An 18,692-nucleotide genomic window follows, 5' to 3' on the forward strand; every position below is an offset into this window, starting at 1 on the left:
TCTGATAGCCGCCGCCCAGACAGTGTTAAACCCCACCCCGTGCAAGTCTGCGAATGGCGAAAATATCGCTGATTGTTGTACAGCTACAAATCCATTTGCAGCTCACTCACCATCGACAGGATTTTCCCAGTCTGTGCAAGTGTGTGTAACACTGACCCTTCTACCACTGTGTGACAGAGACCGGCTGACCAATGGCGGCGCTGACGTCACACATCCTCCCTGAATCCACTTGGGCACTCCTGCATTTTTTAGGACAGTCTCAGAAAATATCCAGTTACCACCCACAAATGTCGCTGTTTGCCCTTGCACACAGGGCCGCCATCAGAAATTGTGAGGCCCGGGACTCCTTTCCAGACTCATCCCCACCCCCCTCACTTGACTTACCGTAACCCGGCTCCTGCTCCCTTATCTCCTCTCCCGCAGAGCTGCAGCTCGGAGATCCCAGAACACAGGCTTCTTCAGCTCAGGATGCCGGCGACCAATTAAAATGCACCATTGGCTGGTGAGCCAATCAGAACTTGTGCATCGGTAACCGCTCTGATTGGCTGCCGGTGCTCGAGCTCTGATCGGCTCAAAAAGTGGTGCAACATTTAAATAGGCCGCCGGCGTCCTGGGTTGAATAAGTCTGCGCTCAGGGACCTGCTTTGTTCAGCGCATTGACCGCAGCGCAGTGGAGGCAGTCGGGGGGGGTGGGGGGGGGGTTGCGGTGGCCAAAATGAGCTATCTGAGCCCTTCCAGGGGCCCGGGGCAACTGTACCCACAGCACCCCCTATTGGCAGCCCTGCTTGCACATGCTCAGTCGTTCCACAATTGATCGCCTTGTGAATTTGCACAGCAGTGATATGGGCTGAATGACTTCCATTGTTGCTTAGATAACTGCTACATTCTCAATTTCCTCAATCATACCTATGTTCTAAACTTCTCCCTTCGGCATCTTTTGAAAATAATGACCTTCAGATATTGGTGGCCGGTCTTCGTGCGGGTCTTCTACTTCTAGAACACTGCGCCACACTTTTGGAGAATCATTGGGCCCGTTCCCAAGGTGATTGACAGGAAGTAGGCTTCTAGGAGTTGTCCTGGAAACCACAGGTGTGCCCAAGCGTTTATGGGGAGGGTGTGTAACGCCCGCTCCAGGACGGATATGCCTATATTCATTGCAGCCGCCAAGTAACTGTCTGGCTACTCCTCGCTGTGATGACTGGTGACCAGTGGAGAATTCATTCGATGGTGATCCTGCAATGAAGGATTTTGGAATTTTTTGTACGGGTGCGAATTCTGCTCTAGGTGTACACATTCATTCACACATCGAGCACATTCATTAGCACTCTAGCGTGGCGGCACCCACCTGATCACTGCTAATTCGCTCAGCAGTGATCAGGCCTGAATTACCCCCATTGAATATTCCAATACCTGCTAAGTGTTTTTGCTTATTCTAATGAATGCAGATTCCAGCAGATTGGGCTGAGAAATCGGGTGAAATCGGCCCAAATAGCTTGTGTCTGATGTCCGATCCGATCTGATGTGCATTCCCGGGCGCATCAGATCGGAGCCGTAGACCTTACATGCTGCATGTAAGATCTCGGTGTTGGACCCCTTCCCGACCGCAGGGAATGGGGATTGCATGCTATACATTGCATGCAGAAGTACCGCATGCGATGAATCACATGCAATCCTCCCGAGCGACTCCAAGGGAATCGGTTGCGACTTCTCCCAGAGGAGACGTCCCATAGTGTATTGAGGCCTTTATTGAAACACATTCTTTTTGCCGTTTTATGAAGTATTGAAACACTAGATTTGACATTGACATTGACATCAGAAATCGCAAAACACGGTCAGTTTGAAGACAAAGATTAAAGGGGAGATGTAATAAACATCAGTGAAGTTTCTACCGAGTTTGCGCGATGATTTAAAGCAGCAGCCATTTTTAAAAGATAAAGGAACCTACTTCAAAACATCGAGCAGTCTCCCCGGAAACTTGCCGAAAAGTCAAAGGCTATTACATTTCCCCAGAGCAGAACAGTTATGTACAGTAGTTTGGTACTTGTGTATTATCAGGGCGCCCGCGAAATCGGCCGCAAATCGCATGCAAAAATCGGATGCGATTTAGCGGACGATTTTCGGACGATTTGCATACTATTTCATCATTGCACACCCCGATTTCCATCGTAGTGCATCGCATCGCAGGCAATATAGCGGCATGCGATGCGATTCAATTTTTAATTGTACAAGCACTCTGATGGGTGCTTACAATGTTAAATGCACCCCCATTGTCAACGCCACCCCCACTATCAAGGGGGACGCAGAATACATGTAAAGTAATCCGCGTCCCCTTGCCACACTTCGGGCTCTGTGTCTCATTGCGCTCGCCACACTATCTAAAATCAACTCCACGCCGACGTGGATAGTGGGTTGGCTTCGGGTTGGCGTTGATAGTGGGGGTAGCGTTGACAATGGGGGTGCATTTAACATTGTAAGCACCCATCAGGGCGCTTGTACAATTAAAAATTGCATCGCATGCCACTTGCTGGCATGCAATGCTATGCGATATTTAATTGTACAACCAGGGGCATTTTCACAAAAATCGCATCGCATACCATCGCATATGTTATGCCATGGTATGCGATGAGCACCGTGCTAGGAAACAAGTACTTGGGGGTGTGCAAGGATGGAATAGCATGCAAATCGGCAGGAAATGGCCGAAATCGGCAAAAAATCGGACGCAAATCGTCCGCTAAATCACATTGCGGATCAAATCGGCTGATAAATCGTATGCGATATCGTATGCCATTTGGGCTCCCTGATAATACACAAGTACCTGTAGTTTTATTCTTGAAAAAAACACTATGATGTAACAGTATCTCAATTCAATTGACCTGGGCAACAATCCTTAACGCAAAGTGAATGAAATATAACTAATTGAATTAAAGACACAGTTAAGATACTGTACTGTAAATGACTGTGACGCTTGCTGTAAAGCAGCGTGGTTAAAGTTATAATAGTCACCGTTAAAACTCTTTAAGTAGTGTGTTAATGTTGTGGTTGCTGGCAAGGTGTCTGCGACACATGCAGTGAGAACATAATGATTGCTGAACTTCCATGTCTACAGTGTGACTGCTACATACTGGCCCGGAGATTCCTGTGCTCAGACATTCTCCATGTCCCCACGGCCAGATCTATCGGCATCCTTTTAATTCACTGAAAATAATTGACTAGGATGCATCAAGAGACTGCGCTGATTAATATGCAACACTTGTATATCTGTGTGGGACAGAGGAGGTTATTCTGATCGGTGCGGCCAAACGTGCGTACGTTCCATATTAGCGTACGCTCTCCATACGCGGCCGTTGAGGTTAAGTCCACCCACAAATCAGCCGCATACGTACGGGCATAAACAACGTCGAAGGGGAGTGGCGTACAATTGAGCGTACGCCAACGTACACCGACGGATCAGCCCTTAGACTCCGACAACTGGCGTACAACAGAGCGTACGCCACCGTTTACGGACGTCTCTCGTCCGTCTTCCCGCCGACTTCTTGCGGAAATCTGAGCGTACGCCAGCTTGCACGGACGGGTCCCTATTGTTTTCAATGGAAAACTCAGCTTATGTCACCGCTCGTGAGAGTGAGCGTACGTCCGTGCACGCTGGCATACCCTTCACATATATGGACCTGCTAATCTTGCCTTTCAACTATAATTCTGACAATTAATTAATTATTCTAATTGTTATTCAATTATTGTTTTCTATTAACTCAATTGAAGATTGTGTGCAAAATAGTGGGCATGGGCTTAAAACATTGCTGAAACATCCTTTGTAGGTGTTATGGGCCCCACACACAGCACAATTTTCAGGGATTTTCTGAGCGATTTTAACAAATCACTCAGAAAATCCCTGAAAACACATGTAAATCGCTGTGTATATAGCCCACACAGCGATTTACATGCGCGCCCCCGCCGTTCTGAATCTGCCCAGGATTCAGAACGGACCTGCCTGTCAATCTAGAGCAGTCGCTCAGAAGCTCCTGCTCATCTGTGGCCACGGATGTGAGCAGGGCCTTCTGAGCGACGCTGGACGCCGCCCTGAAGTCCCAACAAGCCGCCCCATTGACCCACCTGACGCCGCTGCTGTAGCCTGTCCTGAGGCAGGGATGAGCCATTGAGGGCTGCGGTGCTCGGCGCACATCTCCGGGGGCTCAGCGATAGCAGCCACCATAGAGCTGGAGGTCCTGGGGGATGGGAGGTAGGCGCCGGCACTGAGAGTTGCTCCGAGTCCTGCCCCCCAACTTCATCTGAAAGGGCTGCTGCTGCTGGGTGCCGCAGTTGTCAGTGCACCTGTCAATTTTTGACAGCCTCGGCGCCGGCAGCGGGCTCTGCTCACCACGCAGGCAGCACAATGCCCCGCTGCCTCCCACCCGCTGTCCTCCTTTCAATATAATAATCAGTCCCCGGGTCCTCTCACCTCCCCTGGCAGCAGGGGGCTGATGTTGTAGCCATGCTCTGCCGACAGCTCCGGGGAGGAGAAGACGGGACTGCGGAGGTCGGAAGGCGGAAGTGGGGCTGCGGGCGGCATCAGGAGGAAGCAGGATGGTAGAGGTACGAAGGAGAAGGACTCAGGGTTGCGGGGGAAGTATGGCTGCGGCGGGCGGCAGTAGGATATGGGGCAGCAGCAGCGACAGAAAGCAGGCACCCTGCTCCTCCACTGAGGTGTAAGAAAAGCAAGTAGCACCGGAGGAATGTGGATAGCGTGCCCCTGAGAGCCCAAATGCGGATGCTGATCAAGTCATTCCAGCTTGCCCCACTCCAAGCTGAACAACCTGCGCCTAGACTTCAACTACTGTACATGATGCACCTGCATGATGTACCATACAGTCAACACCAGTCAGTGACAGCCCAGGCTGCTGCATAATGGTAATGATCACTTTGCTGTTTGCTGTGCTACCAATGCTGTGTCCACTGTACACTACTTTTGTATGTTCTCTGCCTCCATACACTGTCTGTGCTAATGAGTACCCCATATGCTGTGTGTAAAAGCTCTATGTTGTATAAAGGCGGGATGTATTAACATACATTGCCGCCCCTTGCCACGCCCTCACCATATGCGCAGTGTGGTGACGGAGGCCCCCGTGATACCTGTAATGGGCTCTGCGGCGGTCCCAGGTGTCTCCTCCTCCCCCAGCTGTGAGATGCTGCTGGGGGAGGAGGAGCAGCACGGAGGATGGGGAGGGGGGAGCGGACGGCGGGCAGCAGGCAGTGATAGAAACCCATATGCTTCTATAGGGTATCGCCACCCAAAGGTGGTGATACCCTGCCCATGGAAGACGGTGCGGCCGGGTTTTGGTAAATTTGAAAATGCGGTAAAACAAGGGTTTTACCGCATTTTCGTCTTAGTACATCCCGCCCTAAGTATGCACAATGCTTTGTTTGTGTTTATGCACAAAAGCCTGCCACAATGCAGCTCACCTTCTTACCTGATGTGCTTATTTCCTCCCATTCCAAGGACTAGACCTATCTCTGTCTTCCCCTCTAACAGCCCCCATTCTTTCCCTCTACCGCATCCAGCGGTGGTGCCCCCACCCCTGGCAAGATCTGCCCAGTTGTCATGTGCTTTGATACAGGGGATCTGCCCGTGTTGCCACTTTGCCACTGATGACAGGTGACACTCCCCCAGGCTTTATTCAAACCCTTATTTACATTTGAATATTCCCCTGAAGTTTCTGTGAGAGATTTGAAAACTCTCATGCTGAATCTGCCATTATGAATCTCTGGCACAAATCTGTGTGTGTGTGGCTCATTATCTGAAAAATTCAGTTTAAGGGAAATCTCTCGTGCTGAATCTCCCGTTATGAATCTCTGGCACAAATCTCTGCGTATATAGGGCCCTTAAGATGTGGTTTATGTTATTGTATCATAAATACAAAACCTATGTTTGTATTAGAGTGAACACGTTGACACATGTCGACTTGTGTAGATTGAGTGTGCTACTGTGTAAAGTCTATGAAAGCACGTAGTGAATGTGTATAACTTTAACAAATACCTACCTTAGCATATATAAGCAGGTCTTAAAAAAGATTCTTACCTTAAATTAAACAAACCTTTAAATGTAGAGAAGTATAGAAAGATAAGCTTCCAATGTGTTTGAGTGCTGTGTGTGGCTTGCAGGTAGTGAAATCATGGTTTGGACTCAATAGACTGCAGCATTGCTTATTACATTCAGGTGTATGTGTTTGAGTAGTAATCAGCGTAAATTAGCAAACCCAGGCGCACGCAGGCATGCGGTATCTGTAGGGGTGGTCTGAGGTGGCGGTTGGCGGCCGCCTGTTTTGTGTCCGAAATGAACGGTGCTTTAGTCGATCGTGCGGTAGTAGCACCGTTCATTTTTGGTGCACACCCCCGTGTACGCCCATGTTTACGCCCATTTTCCCTCATTATTTCGGCCGCTCCCCTCATCACGCCCCTATGCCGCCCCCAATGCCCGTACTCTCGCGTACAGGTTTTTTCGCATGGAGAGACCCGTCCGTAAGCGTTGTGGAGTGTTCGCGCCTGCGCATTAGCGAATGTACGCATGCGCAGATCATGAAAAACCCCGGAACGTACGCGTACGGCCCGGCCGCACCAACCAGAATAAGGCCCAGAGTCTCCGAGGAGGAGATGGTCCTAGGTGCCCATACACTAGTAAGATTTATCTTCAGATCTGTCTGGTTGGAACAAAAACATGGTTATGGATGAGTGACAGTTTGTCAGTTTTCCAGCATTTCCAAGCAAATTATCAACTGTCATTTGCTCTCATCCATAACCAGGTTTTTGTTCCAACCAGACAGATCTGCAGATAAATCTGCGTGTGTATGGCCACCTTTAGTCTTCCAGCATGATCATACTTCCCAACAGTCCAGTTTTTCGGTATACGGTATGGTCCACTGAAGGTCGACATACCTTAAAGCTACACATGAAAAAAGTCAACATGCCTAAGGTCAACATGGTCAAAATGTCGACACAGGCATTAGGTCGACAAGCAAAATGTAGACATGGGTTTTTCAAGTTTTTTTGTAGTCGACATGTGCCGACAGGCGGTATTTCATGCGCTACCATCCACTAGGGCACGGAGGGAAAATATAAAAATGTGCCCGAAGCATGGCGAGGGGTCGCGGTGCCATTTTCGGTGTCGACGTTCAGGACAAAAACGTCCAAAAACACACGTCGACCTTTTGACTGACGACCTTCCCAATGCCGACCTAATGATTGTTTCGACACTTTGACCCTGTCGACCTTAAGCATGTCAACGTTTTTCATGTGTTGACCTAAGGCATGTCGACCTTTAGTGGTCAATTTGGTCGACGCAATGGCCCATGCTCCAGTTTTATTTTGGGGGCAGTGTCCCATGGTGGGGAATGCAGTTGGCAGACCCCCTGACAAGGTGCTGGCCATGCCCTCATAGTGTCAAAAAATGGATCAAAATTGCAGCATTGCCGAAAAATACGCCTCCTTTCTCCGAAGCCACTTCCCCTTTTTGGGAGTGCGGGGTAGTGCCACAAGTTGGAGCCCCGCTTCATATTTTAGAAATGTTGGGAGGTATGAGAACGATGAAGCGATCCGTTAGCATGCACAGTATAGTGATAATCATCCGGCCTGTGAAATCGAAGCTATGCGAACGGGTCTGAATAACCCCCTTTTAAAATGTAACTTAGGTGGATAAATAACATTATTTTCTATAGGTGGATAAATAACATTATTTTCTCTTTGCACATGTTACATTTGCCCCATCTGTAGTGCAGCGCGGTTTTCCCATTATAAGAACAAATTTGTCCTGCGATCAGGTCTGAATTGGGCACATAGCTCACACCCTAGCTGTAGCTGTTCATGGATGGTATCACTCATAGCTCAAACCCTGGTTGAAGTGGTGCATGGAAGGTATCACTCATAGCTCACACCTTGGCTGAGGATGTGCATGGACCATACCATTCATAGCTTAAACCCTGGCTGAAGCTGTGTTTGGAAGGAGCCACTCAAAGCTCACATCTTGACTGTGCAAAGGGATACCACTCATTGCTCACATTCTCGCTGAGGCTATACTACTCATAGCTCACACCTTGGCTAAGGCTGGGCATGGACCATACCACTCATAGCTCACTCCGTGGCTTAGGCTGGGCATGGTCCGTACCACTCATACTGTAGCTCACACCCTGGCTGAGGCTGGGCATAGACTGTACCAGTCAAAGTTTACACCCCGGCTGAGGCTGGGCATGGACCGTACCACTCATACTGTAGCTCACTCCTTGGCTGAGGCTGTGTATGGACCATACCACTCATAGCTCACTCCTTGGCTGAGGCTGTGCATAGAAGGTAATGAGATATTACAGGGGAGATTTTCAGCTAACTTGCCACACACTGTGGAGTCTGAAGCTGGGTGCAGGGGGGAGGAGAACCCTGGAGACAAGCAGAAAGGGCTGCGTGGTAGGAAGCAGTGCAGTAGCCGGAAAGGGTATTATCTCTGTCCTGGCACTGCCCATATTATCTGCAGATGTGGGCCGCACTGTGCCCTGCAACCCAGTACTCTCAAATATTTCAGTGCCGAGACTCTGACTACTCATGCATAGCATTCATTGCTAGTGGAACCCTCTCCTGGTGACTCTTGCAAAGTGTAGCCCATAAGCTAGATGGCATCAGCTCTGGGGCCAGTCTCCAGCATCCTGGTGACTCTTGCAGCGTGTAGCCCATAAGCTAGATGGCATCAGCTCTGGAGGCCAGTCTCTAGCATCCTGGTGACTCTTGTGACATGTAGCCCATAAGCTAGATGGCATCAGCTCTGGGGGCCAGTCTCTAGCATCCTGGTGACTCTTGTGACATGTAGCCCATAAGCTAGGTGGCATCAGCTCTGGGGGCCAGTCTCTAGCATCCTGGTGACTCTTGCAGCGTGTAGACCATAAGCTAGATGGCATCAGCTCTGGTGGCCAGTCTCTAGCATCCTGGTGACTCTTGTGACGTGTAGCCCATAAGCTAGATGGCGTCAGCTCTGGTGGCCAGTCTCTAGCATCCTGGTGACTCTTGTGACGTGTAGCCCATAAGCTAGATGGCATCAGCTCTGGAGGCCAGTCTCTAGCATCCCGGTGACTCTTGTGACGTGTAGCCCATAAGCTAGATGGCGTCAGCTCTGGGGGCCAGTCTCTAGCATCCTGGTGACTCTTGCAGCGTGTAGCCCATAAGCTAGATGGCGTCAGCTCTGGTGGCCAGTCTCTAGCATCCCGGTGACTCTTGTGACGTGTAGCCCATAAGCTAGATGGCGTCAGCTCTGTGGGCCAGTCTCTAGCATCCTGGTGACTCTTGTGACGTGTAGCCCATAAACTAGATGGTGTCAGCTCTGGGGGCCAGTCTCTAGCATCCTGGTGACTCTTGTGACGTGTAGCCCATAAGCTAGATGGCGTCAGCTCTGGGGGCCAGTCTCTAGCATCCTGGTGACTCTTGGAATGTGTAGCCCATAAGCTAGATGGCGTCAGCTCTGGGGGCCATTCTCTAGCATCCTGATGACTCTTGTGACATGTAGCCCATCAGCTAGATGGCATCAGCTCTGGTGGCCAGTCTCTAGCATCCTGATGACTCTTGTGACATGTAGCCCATAAGCTAGATGGCGTCAGCTCTGGGGGCCAGTCTCTAGCATCCTGATGACTCTTGTGACATGTAGCCCATCAGCTAGTTGGCATCAGCTCTGGTGGCCAGTCTCTAGCATCCTGGTGACTCTTGTGACGTGTAGCCCATAAGCTAGATGGCGTCAGCTCTGGTGGCCAGTCTCTAGCATCCTGGTGACTCTTGGAACGTGTAGCCCATAAGCTAGATGGCGTCAGCTCTGGTGGCCAGTCTCTAGCATCCTGGTGACTCTTGTGACATGTAGCCCATCAGCTAGATGGCGTCAGCTCTGGGGGCCAGTCTCTAGCATCCTGATGACTCTTGTGACATGTAGCCCATCAGCTAGTTGGCATCAGCTCTGGTGGCCAGTCTCTAGCATCCTGGTGACTCTTGTGACGTGTAGCCCATAAGCTAGATGGCGTCAGCTCTGGTGGCCAGTCTCTAGCATCCTGGTGACTCTTGGAACGTGTAGCCCATAAGCTAGATGGCATCAGCTCTGGTGGCCAGTCTCTAGCATCCTGATGACTCTTGTGACGTGTAGCCCATAAGCTAGATGGCATCAGCTCTGGGGGACAGTCTCTAGCATCCTGGTGACTCTGGTGATGTGTAGCCCATAAGCTAGATGGCGTCAGCTCTGGAGGCCAGTCTCTAGCATCCTGGTGACTCTTGGGACGTGTAGCCCATAAGCTAGATGGCGTCAGCTCTGGGGGACAGTCTCTAGCATCCTGGTGACTCTTGCAGCGTGTAGCCCATAAGCTAGATGGCGTCAGCTCTGGGGGCCAGTCTCTAGCATCCTGGAGAGTCTTGCGACGTGTAGCCCATAAGCTAGATGGCGTCAGCTCTGGGGGCCAGTCTCTAGCATCCTGGTGACTCTTGGGACGTGTAGCCCATAAGCTAGATGGCGTCAGCTCTTGGGGCCAGTCTCCAGCATCCTGGTGACTCTTGCGACGTGTAGCCCATAAGCTAGATGGCATCAGCTCTGGAGGCCAGTCTCTAGCATCCTGGTGACTCTTGCGATGTGTAGCCCATAAGCTAGATGGCGTCAGCTCTGGGGGCCAGTCTCTAGCATCCTGGAGAGTCTTGCGACGTGTAGCCCATAAGCTAGATGGCATTAGCTCTGGAGGCCAGTCTCTAGCATCCTGGTGACTCTTGGGACGTGTAGCCCATAAGCTAGATGGCGTCAGCTCTGGGGGCCAGTCTCTAGCATCCTGGTGACTCTTGTGACATTTGTACTACTCGGGCACAAAGCAAAGGGCCAGATGTATCAAGCTTCAAAAAGTGATAAAGTGGAGAGTGATAAACAACCAGCCAATCAGCTCCTACCTGTCATTTTTCAAACCCTTCCTGTAACATGACAGGTAGGAGCTGATTGGCTGGCTGTCTATCACTTTTCATTTTATCATTGTTTAAAGCTTGATACATCTAACGTTATCTCTCCCCTGGTCCCACTTCTATTATAAAGCAGCAAGTCATTCTAAAAGGCATGCTGGAGTCTGTAGTCCCACAACAGCTGGAGTCACATGTTGAATACACCCGATACCGTATAAGAACGACGCCACCCCAGTTCTGCCTATTGCGTCTGACCGCCTTGCGACACTCCTAATGCACCAGCTACTGAGAAAACTATTAACTTTTCATTTGCATTTTCGGCCTGTTCCTGCATGGAGGAGCTGTCCCCGCACATCGTGCCGCATCTGCTCTAGGACATATGTGCTCTTCATCCGTGAGTACTGTCTTATGCTGCATCGGTGAGCATCTTCCCGAGCCCAGCCTGATGCCCGCTCCATTCCGCTCTTTTAATGGTCGCAAGACTGACAAGAGCTTCTGTCTTTTGTATCGGGAAGCTCCCTCTGCTCTGTCCTTCTGCCGCCTCTCTACACCAGATCTTTGTGCACTCTATGCCAGTTAAAACAGATCACTGGACACAGATCTGCTCTAATTCTCTAACTCCAACCCTTTGCTGTCAGATGCAAAACCACCAGCGGATCCCTGCTGCAGTCTTCCCTCTGACAGTATAGAGTTCTATTTCAGGCGTCAATAAATACATATATACAGTATATATATATACACACACACACACACACATATATATATATAATCATGCGCTATGTGCTTAGCATGTCTCTGCCAGACCCACTCTTCATCAGGAGGACTAATTGTGGCAGATCCCGGATACTATTGTCCTAGTCTGCGGCATTTATGACTGCTCAGTGTTTTAATGCCATTGATGACAACAAGGAAAGCGAAGGCTGTATACTTATATGACACATTGACAGATAAATGTAACTGCATTTCTCTTGTTCCTATAATTGCTCTCATGAGAGGAAGGAGGGGAGAACATCGCCCAGAAGATCTCATTGGCTTCCAGAAGCAACCTCACCTCTAAGCTGTTCACTCTGTCTCAGAGAATCAGCGGGGGAGTTAGAGAATAATTAGCCCTGCCTTTTCCCAATGAGATAGCAAGGCAAGAGGGTGCCTTTAGGGATTTACCGAGGTGCCTGACTATAACGCACAGCACTGACAGCCAACTGCAGATGTGCGCAGTTATCAGTCCAGCCAGGATTTTTTTTTCTGTGTGTGTGTGTGTGTCCTCGCACAGTCCATCCTGATGTAGTTTGTGCAGGAATGCAATGTTTTCAGCAGCTCAGCGCGCACAACCATTGCTGTGGCCAGATCTCAAATATGTAGTCACAGAGGAGTCGGGTTTCAAGAGTTTAGGAACTGGGAGGTTCCACTGAGTCAGAATCTAAGTATTTTTTTTTTTTTTTAAGTCCGTAGAGTTGATCTTCAAGGTTGTGTATTGAAGGCACGGTTCCCCGGCATGCAAGTGGGGTGGTCAGACCGCGATTGCGCCCCTGTGTCGCAGGTTAAGCGCATCCGCTATGAAAGCCGCAATTGCATGCTAATGCAAAGTTGCAATTATTGCGAGATGGCGAGTATTGAGGTCAGGTGTACGCACGACATAGGTCAAACGCGGAGATTCAAGCCGTACATTAGAGGGGGTGAATCCCACCATGCCGATCTGATCCGTCGTTTGATGATCGGGAAAACAAACTGCAGGATAAAAATCGCGACTCGACGATCACGGGCATTGCGGGAACGGGGAATTGCCCCAATTCTCCCCAGAAGTACGGACCTCATAAATATTATTTTTCCGGAAATATGCACATTAGCAACACTAATGCATGAGATACAATTACCTGGGGGCAGGTGCAAACCCCGGAGGTGAACGGCTTCGGCTAGCTCCACCCTCTCCGGGCCATCTGCTCCAGAGCGGGCAGGAAAAGGGGGACAGGGGCATGGAGCAAGGGAACTTTTATTTCCGAAGGGGAGAAAAATCATTCGATGGCCGGTGAACATAGAATAATTTCTCTCACCTCTGGCCATATGCGAGGAGATGCAGGTGTCTACCCTCCTGGAATGGCTGGGAGGCTCCCAAAAATCATGTGGCCCTTCAGGCCCCCCCTGTAAAGGTGGGCAAGTCCCTTGCTTTCCTCTGGGGCCCCCCAACACCCCCTCCCCTTTGGCCACCCACAACAGAGTACAAGTGGGCGGTCCGAGGGGACCAGATGACAGGATTCTTCTAGCAGAGGCGCGATGATGCAATGGTGGAGCCACGCCCACTAACTCTACCAAAGTAGGGAAGTACAGTGAAGACTAGATAAACCAGTAACGGGACCTGATATAACATAAGTGCAGTGCTGTAACCCATAGCTACTAGACAGGCACTCGGTTTAGTATGTATTTAGCCTAATAAGGTCATGATACTAACTACTGCCACTTGCTACAATAACTGTCCGTATGTCAGACAGAACCTATGTATTATATGGAGTCACCTGCTAAGGTGAAGTAACGCATCCTTAACTATAACAGTAACCATAGAAACCATCAGCGCAGGTCATAATTTGTTAGTTTGTTTCCAAGGTTACTCATATTGCTAAAGACTGTCAGTATTTAGCAGCATCTCTATAAAGTTGCAGCCACAGTGTGTTTTCCCGCGTTCAGCAGGTGATTTCAGGCAGAAGCCCTGTTTCAAATAAAAATGGCCACAGATCCATAAAGTGTGAAACCAGAAGAGGTAAGATTCCTTAATTAGCATTTAGCGGCTGCTGACATTATCAAGGGACATTTTTACCTCTTTTGTATAAACCAGGGATGGGGAATCTTCGTCCCTCCATCTGTTGTTGAACTTCACATCCCAGCATGCCCTGCAACAGTTTTAGCATGGCCAAATAGCAAAACTGTAGCAGGACATGCCGAGATGTGCAGTTCAAAAACAGCTGGAGAGCTTGAGGGCCGCAGGTTCCCCATCCCTGGTATAAATGGTGTCCTTGGAATTATTCTCGACCTTTTACACCTGCAACCCGGGAGTAGCGGTTTCAGCTATTTCAGGGTTGCCTACCCTCCTTGAATAGACCGAGAGGCTCTCGAAAATTAGGTCCCACTCCAGGCACCCACAGAAAGGTGAGAAACCATACCGGATTCTGGAAAACCTCTGCTCCACCCCCCCCCCCACCCCAACCGATCGTGGTGTCCTCCCCCTGGCCGCGGCATTTAAATACTGCAATCTGCAGGGCTCCCAGGAAGGGGGGGGGGGTTAAAATGTCATTATCGCGTCATTTTAGCCGTGCCCCCTCCATGGAGATATGTGAATTGGGTTATTTTACATCCTGGGGGTGGAGCTTGATGTCATGCTTAATGTCTCCTCTCTGTTGTAGCGTATTGGCACTGTGTAGCGGGGGAGTGTGTGTGGGGGGGGGGGGGGGGTGAAGCTATGATGATGATGCAATTCCATTCAGATTACTTAATTGGGGCCTCCTTTAGACCACCGACTTGAATACTCTGTGGCCAGGGTCATGGGGGGCTGGCTGGAAAGCGAGATGCTTGCCCATGACTGCCTCACAGTGGGGCAGTTGTATTAAGCCTGGTGAAGAGATAAAGTGGAAGGTGATAACCAATCAGCTCCTACCTGTCATTTTTCAAACACAGCTGATTGGCTGGTGCATTATCACCTTCCACTTTATCTCCACTTTATTTCTCCACCAGGCTTAATGCATCTGCCCAACTGTACTGTGAATGGATACAGGAGTATTGGTACTGACAGAGTATTAGATGCATGGAGCTGACATCCTGCAGATGTGGTAAGAAAAATTTCAGGAGTGTCTTGTGGCAGGATGTCCCGATGCTGTCTCCTATTGTTGTCCCCTCGGGCCTAATCGGCATCTCACGCCGATCCCACGCTGCATGGGTGCCGCCACGACACATAAAGTCAGCTGATTTGTATGCACCTATGGTCTACCTGCAAACTCCATTTCCTTGACCTTTGCACCTTGTCACATGATCAAGGTGAGTACAGGTACTTCCTGGTTTGATTGATGCTGCGGCTTGCAGCCAATCATATATAAGCAAAGCTCCCAGCATTCCCACTTACTCTGAACAACAATCGGTTTACTGTGTGTTACTCTCCAGAGTCAGTGTTCTAATTGATCCAGTGTTACCTGTGCACCTGCTGCTGGTTAACTGTCCACCTGCCAGATTATCTTCCAGCTAATGCCATCTGCAGCATTCCATCTGAAGAAGTGTGTGCTTGGCCCAAGATAACCTCAGCAGAAGTAACCATTGGCTTCAAGGCCAAAAGCCTACTATCATCTCCCAGGCCGATAGTGATACCTTTGGTTCCCAGACCAATTACCTTCCCATCGGATCCAGTCCGTTATAACATCTCTCCCAGTTCCCAGGCTGAAGGACTCCTTCATCGGTTCCCAGACCGACGACTATCAACACCAAGTATTCAAGATACCAGTCCGTATTGGTTCCCAGACCGATAGTCTCACCATCAATTGTCATAACAGACAAGACCTCCAATGTACACTTCCCAGAGTCTTCAATACCCCAGTCCTCAGTGTCAGCTGTGTTCAGAGGACCAGGGCAGGGGGCCACGTCCTGCTCGTTAGGTGCACCGAAGGCTACCGGTGGGTTAGATTCCATGCCCCTGTCACTGGTCCGTATCAAAAATTTCTCCCAGCTGCTCCCTTGTGTACCACTATTATCCATTCTCATAATTATTATTATCCATTTTTTATCATGGTATGGTTTTTATCATCCGATTCATAAAACCATCCAGTTTCCAGTATCCAGCACCCCCACTGGCCCACTAAGGTCACAGGTGGGAACATAGATGTTTTCAGTGTTGACAATTTGTGTGTTCTGATGCTAAACCAGAGATCAAATAGACAGACCAGTTGGATCTAGCCTTATTCTAAGGGGGGGGGGGGGGGGGTGTTAATAATGCAATACATAAACTCCCACTCTGTGGAACATTGGAGGAAGTGTGGGAATCTGGGGGAGCTGTAAAGGAATCTAGTAATGACCCTAGACATTAATGTAAACAGTGGTCTTTTTATGGAATATACACATACATAATAGAAGCAGTAGGAGACAGAACTGCACTTTGTAAGCTCATATTCTCCCACCTTATGGTTAAGGCTCCTGCCTCTTCTATCAGTCAGCTGCTCTTTGGTCCAGATCACCGAGGGCTCAGGTTTATGCACCTCAAACTTGGCAGAAGCCACTACTTCCACTGTCCATGTGCAGCGGCTCTGCTCTGCCCCTGAAACTGCATGTTGTGGCTCCAGCTCCAAGAACTGACTCCATCAGTAGATGGCATCAGTTCCCGGCATCAAACTTGTAAGTGCCAGTCGCTAGGCCCGCAATGCGGAGTAGGCGGTCCATTACTAAAATCTATACTTTACCTATAAAGATTGATGAATCTCCCTGTGTGTACTGTAATAAAAACAATTGCTCTGATCAGAATACTGTAATATCAAGTTAAATAATGGTTCTTAAAAGTTAAAATAAAAAAAAATTAAAACATACATTTACCAAATAATACTATATACTCCAACTTGAATTGAAAATGACCCTGAATCGCACCGTGTTAACTATCTTCGATGCAGATTCGATCCCAATGCGCGGCCCCACGGCATCGGGATTGAACTCAGTCATAGACTTGCTGGCAAATCTATTTCTGCTTCGATCTGGATGATCCAAGGCTGTGTAATGCTGCTCCATGCAGCATCCCCCCTCCCTCCCCTCCTGTTGCCCTGCCGCTCGATTCTGGCTACCCGCCGGCCGTCGATATCAAATCAGTATCGATGACCGCCGGATCAAAGTGTGGATTTACCCCATTACACACTAGATATTGGGTTAGGTGTTAATCAGTAGTATCGTAAAACATCCCAACATGACCCTCTCCAGGAGGGGCACAATGCTCTATTCCTGGACTTCCCTCTTCACCTGGGGTGAAACACCTTTCTTATCAATTAACCAGGTTCAACACAGGTGATGGTAATCGTACATTCAGGAAGAAGTCCAGGAACAGAGCATTGTGTATCTCCTGGAGAGGGTCATGTGCGGAGGTATGGAACAATGATACAGGTTGAGTATCCCTTATCCAAATTATTCTGAAAACCATACATTCCAGAAAGTGAAAATAAAAGATTCTATTGGGGACATAATATGTAACTGGCACTACTGGGGACATGATATGTAACTGCCACTACTGGGGACATGATATGTAACTGCCACTACTGGGGACATGATATGTAACTGCCACTACTGGGGACATGATATGTAACTGCCACTACTGGGGACATGATATGTAACTGCCACTACTGGGGACATGATATGTAACTGCCACTACTGGGGACATGATATGTAACTGCCACTACTGGGGACATGATATGTAACTGCCACTACTGGGGACATGATATGTAACTGCCACTACTGGGGACATGATATGTAACTGCCACTACTGGGGACATGGTATGTAACTGCCACTACTGGGGACATGATATGTAACTGCCACTACTGGGGACATGATATTTAACTGGCACTACTGGGGACATGATATGTAACTGCCACTACTGAGGACATGATATGTATCTGGCACTACTGGGGACATAATATGTAACTGGCACTACTGTGGCATCTGTAACTGGCACTACAGGGGGCATCTGTAACTGGCACTACTGGGGACATGATATGTAACTTTCACTAGTGGGGACATCTGTAACTGGCACTACTGAGGACATGATAAGTAATTGGCACTACTGGGGACATAATATGTAACTGGCACTACTGCACATAATATGTAACTGGGACTACTTAGGACATGATATGCAACTGGCACTACTGGGGCATCTGTAACTGGCACTACAGGGGACATCTGTAACTGGCACTACTGGGGACATGATATGTAACTGGCACTACTGGGTATATCTGTAACTGGCACTACTGAGGACGTGATAAGTAACTGGCACTATTGGGGACATAATATGTAACTGGCACTACTGGGGACATAATATGTAACTGGCACTACTGGGGCATCTGTAACTGGCACTACAGGGGACATCTGTAACTGGCACTACTGGGGACATGATATGTAACTTTCACTACTGGGGACATCTGTAACTGGCACTACTGGGGAGATAATATGTAACTGGCACTAAATATGTGCAAGAAAATGATCATTTGCCATTCAAATTTAGTATCTGAGATAGTACAAAAACTTTGTTTTATGTTTTGAAACCTTGTTTTATGCACAAATAAAATATATTTGTTTGTATTTCATGTGTTTGTACAACATAAATGCAAGATACCTCAAGATACATCATTAAAATATAACATTATTCCAAAAATACGGAATAATCCGTTATCCAGAATTCTTCCGGTCCCGAGCATTTTGGATAATGGATACTCAACCTGTATAGGAAAGCCATAGCAATACCACACAGATCTCATGACCCGGGCTTGCCATAGCTGAGGGTGTTCACCCAGCTGGCATGTTTTATAAGCCCGCACTGAGTAGTATCCCACGTCCTGGAGAATCATCCCTCGTTCTCCGAGTCCGGGCTCATCTTCCGTGCCAGGCAACAGAGTCACTTTGCTGCAGGGCACGTGACCGCCTCAAGAGAGAAGCTTCTTTGGTTTTGCCGTAGGTGATGCTCTGAGCTGACGTCAGCCGGCTCGTTTGGGTGCGATGATCGGGAGAAGAGCGATAAGATGAGGGACAAGTTGAC

This window comes from Crinia signifera, chromosome 6, assembly GCF_055691185.1.
Source record: "Crinia signifera chromosome 6, ASM5569118v1, whole genome shotgun sequence".
Lineage (NCBI taxonomy): Eukaryota > Metazoa > Chordata > Amphibia > Anura > Myobatrachidae > Crinia > Crinia signifera.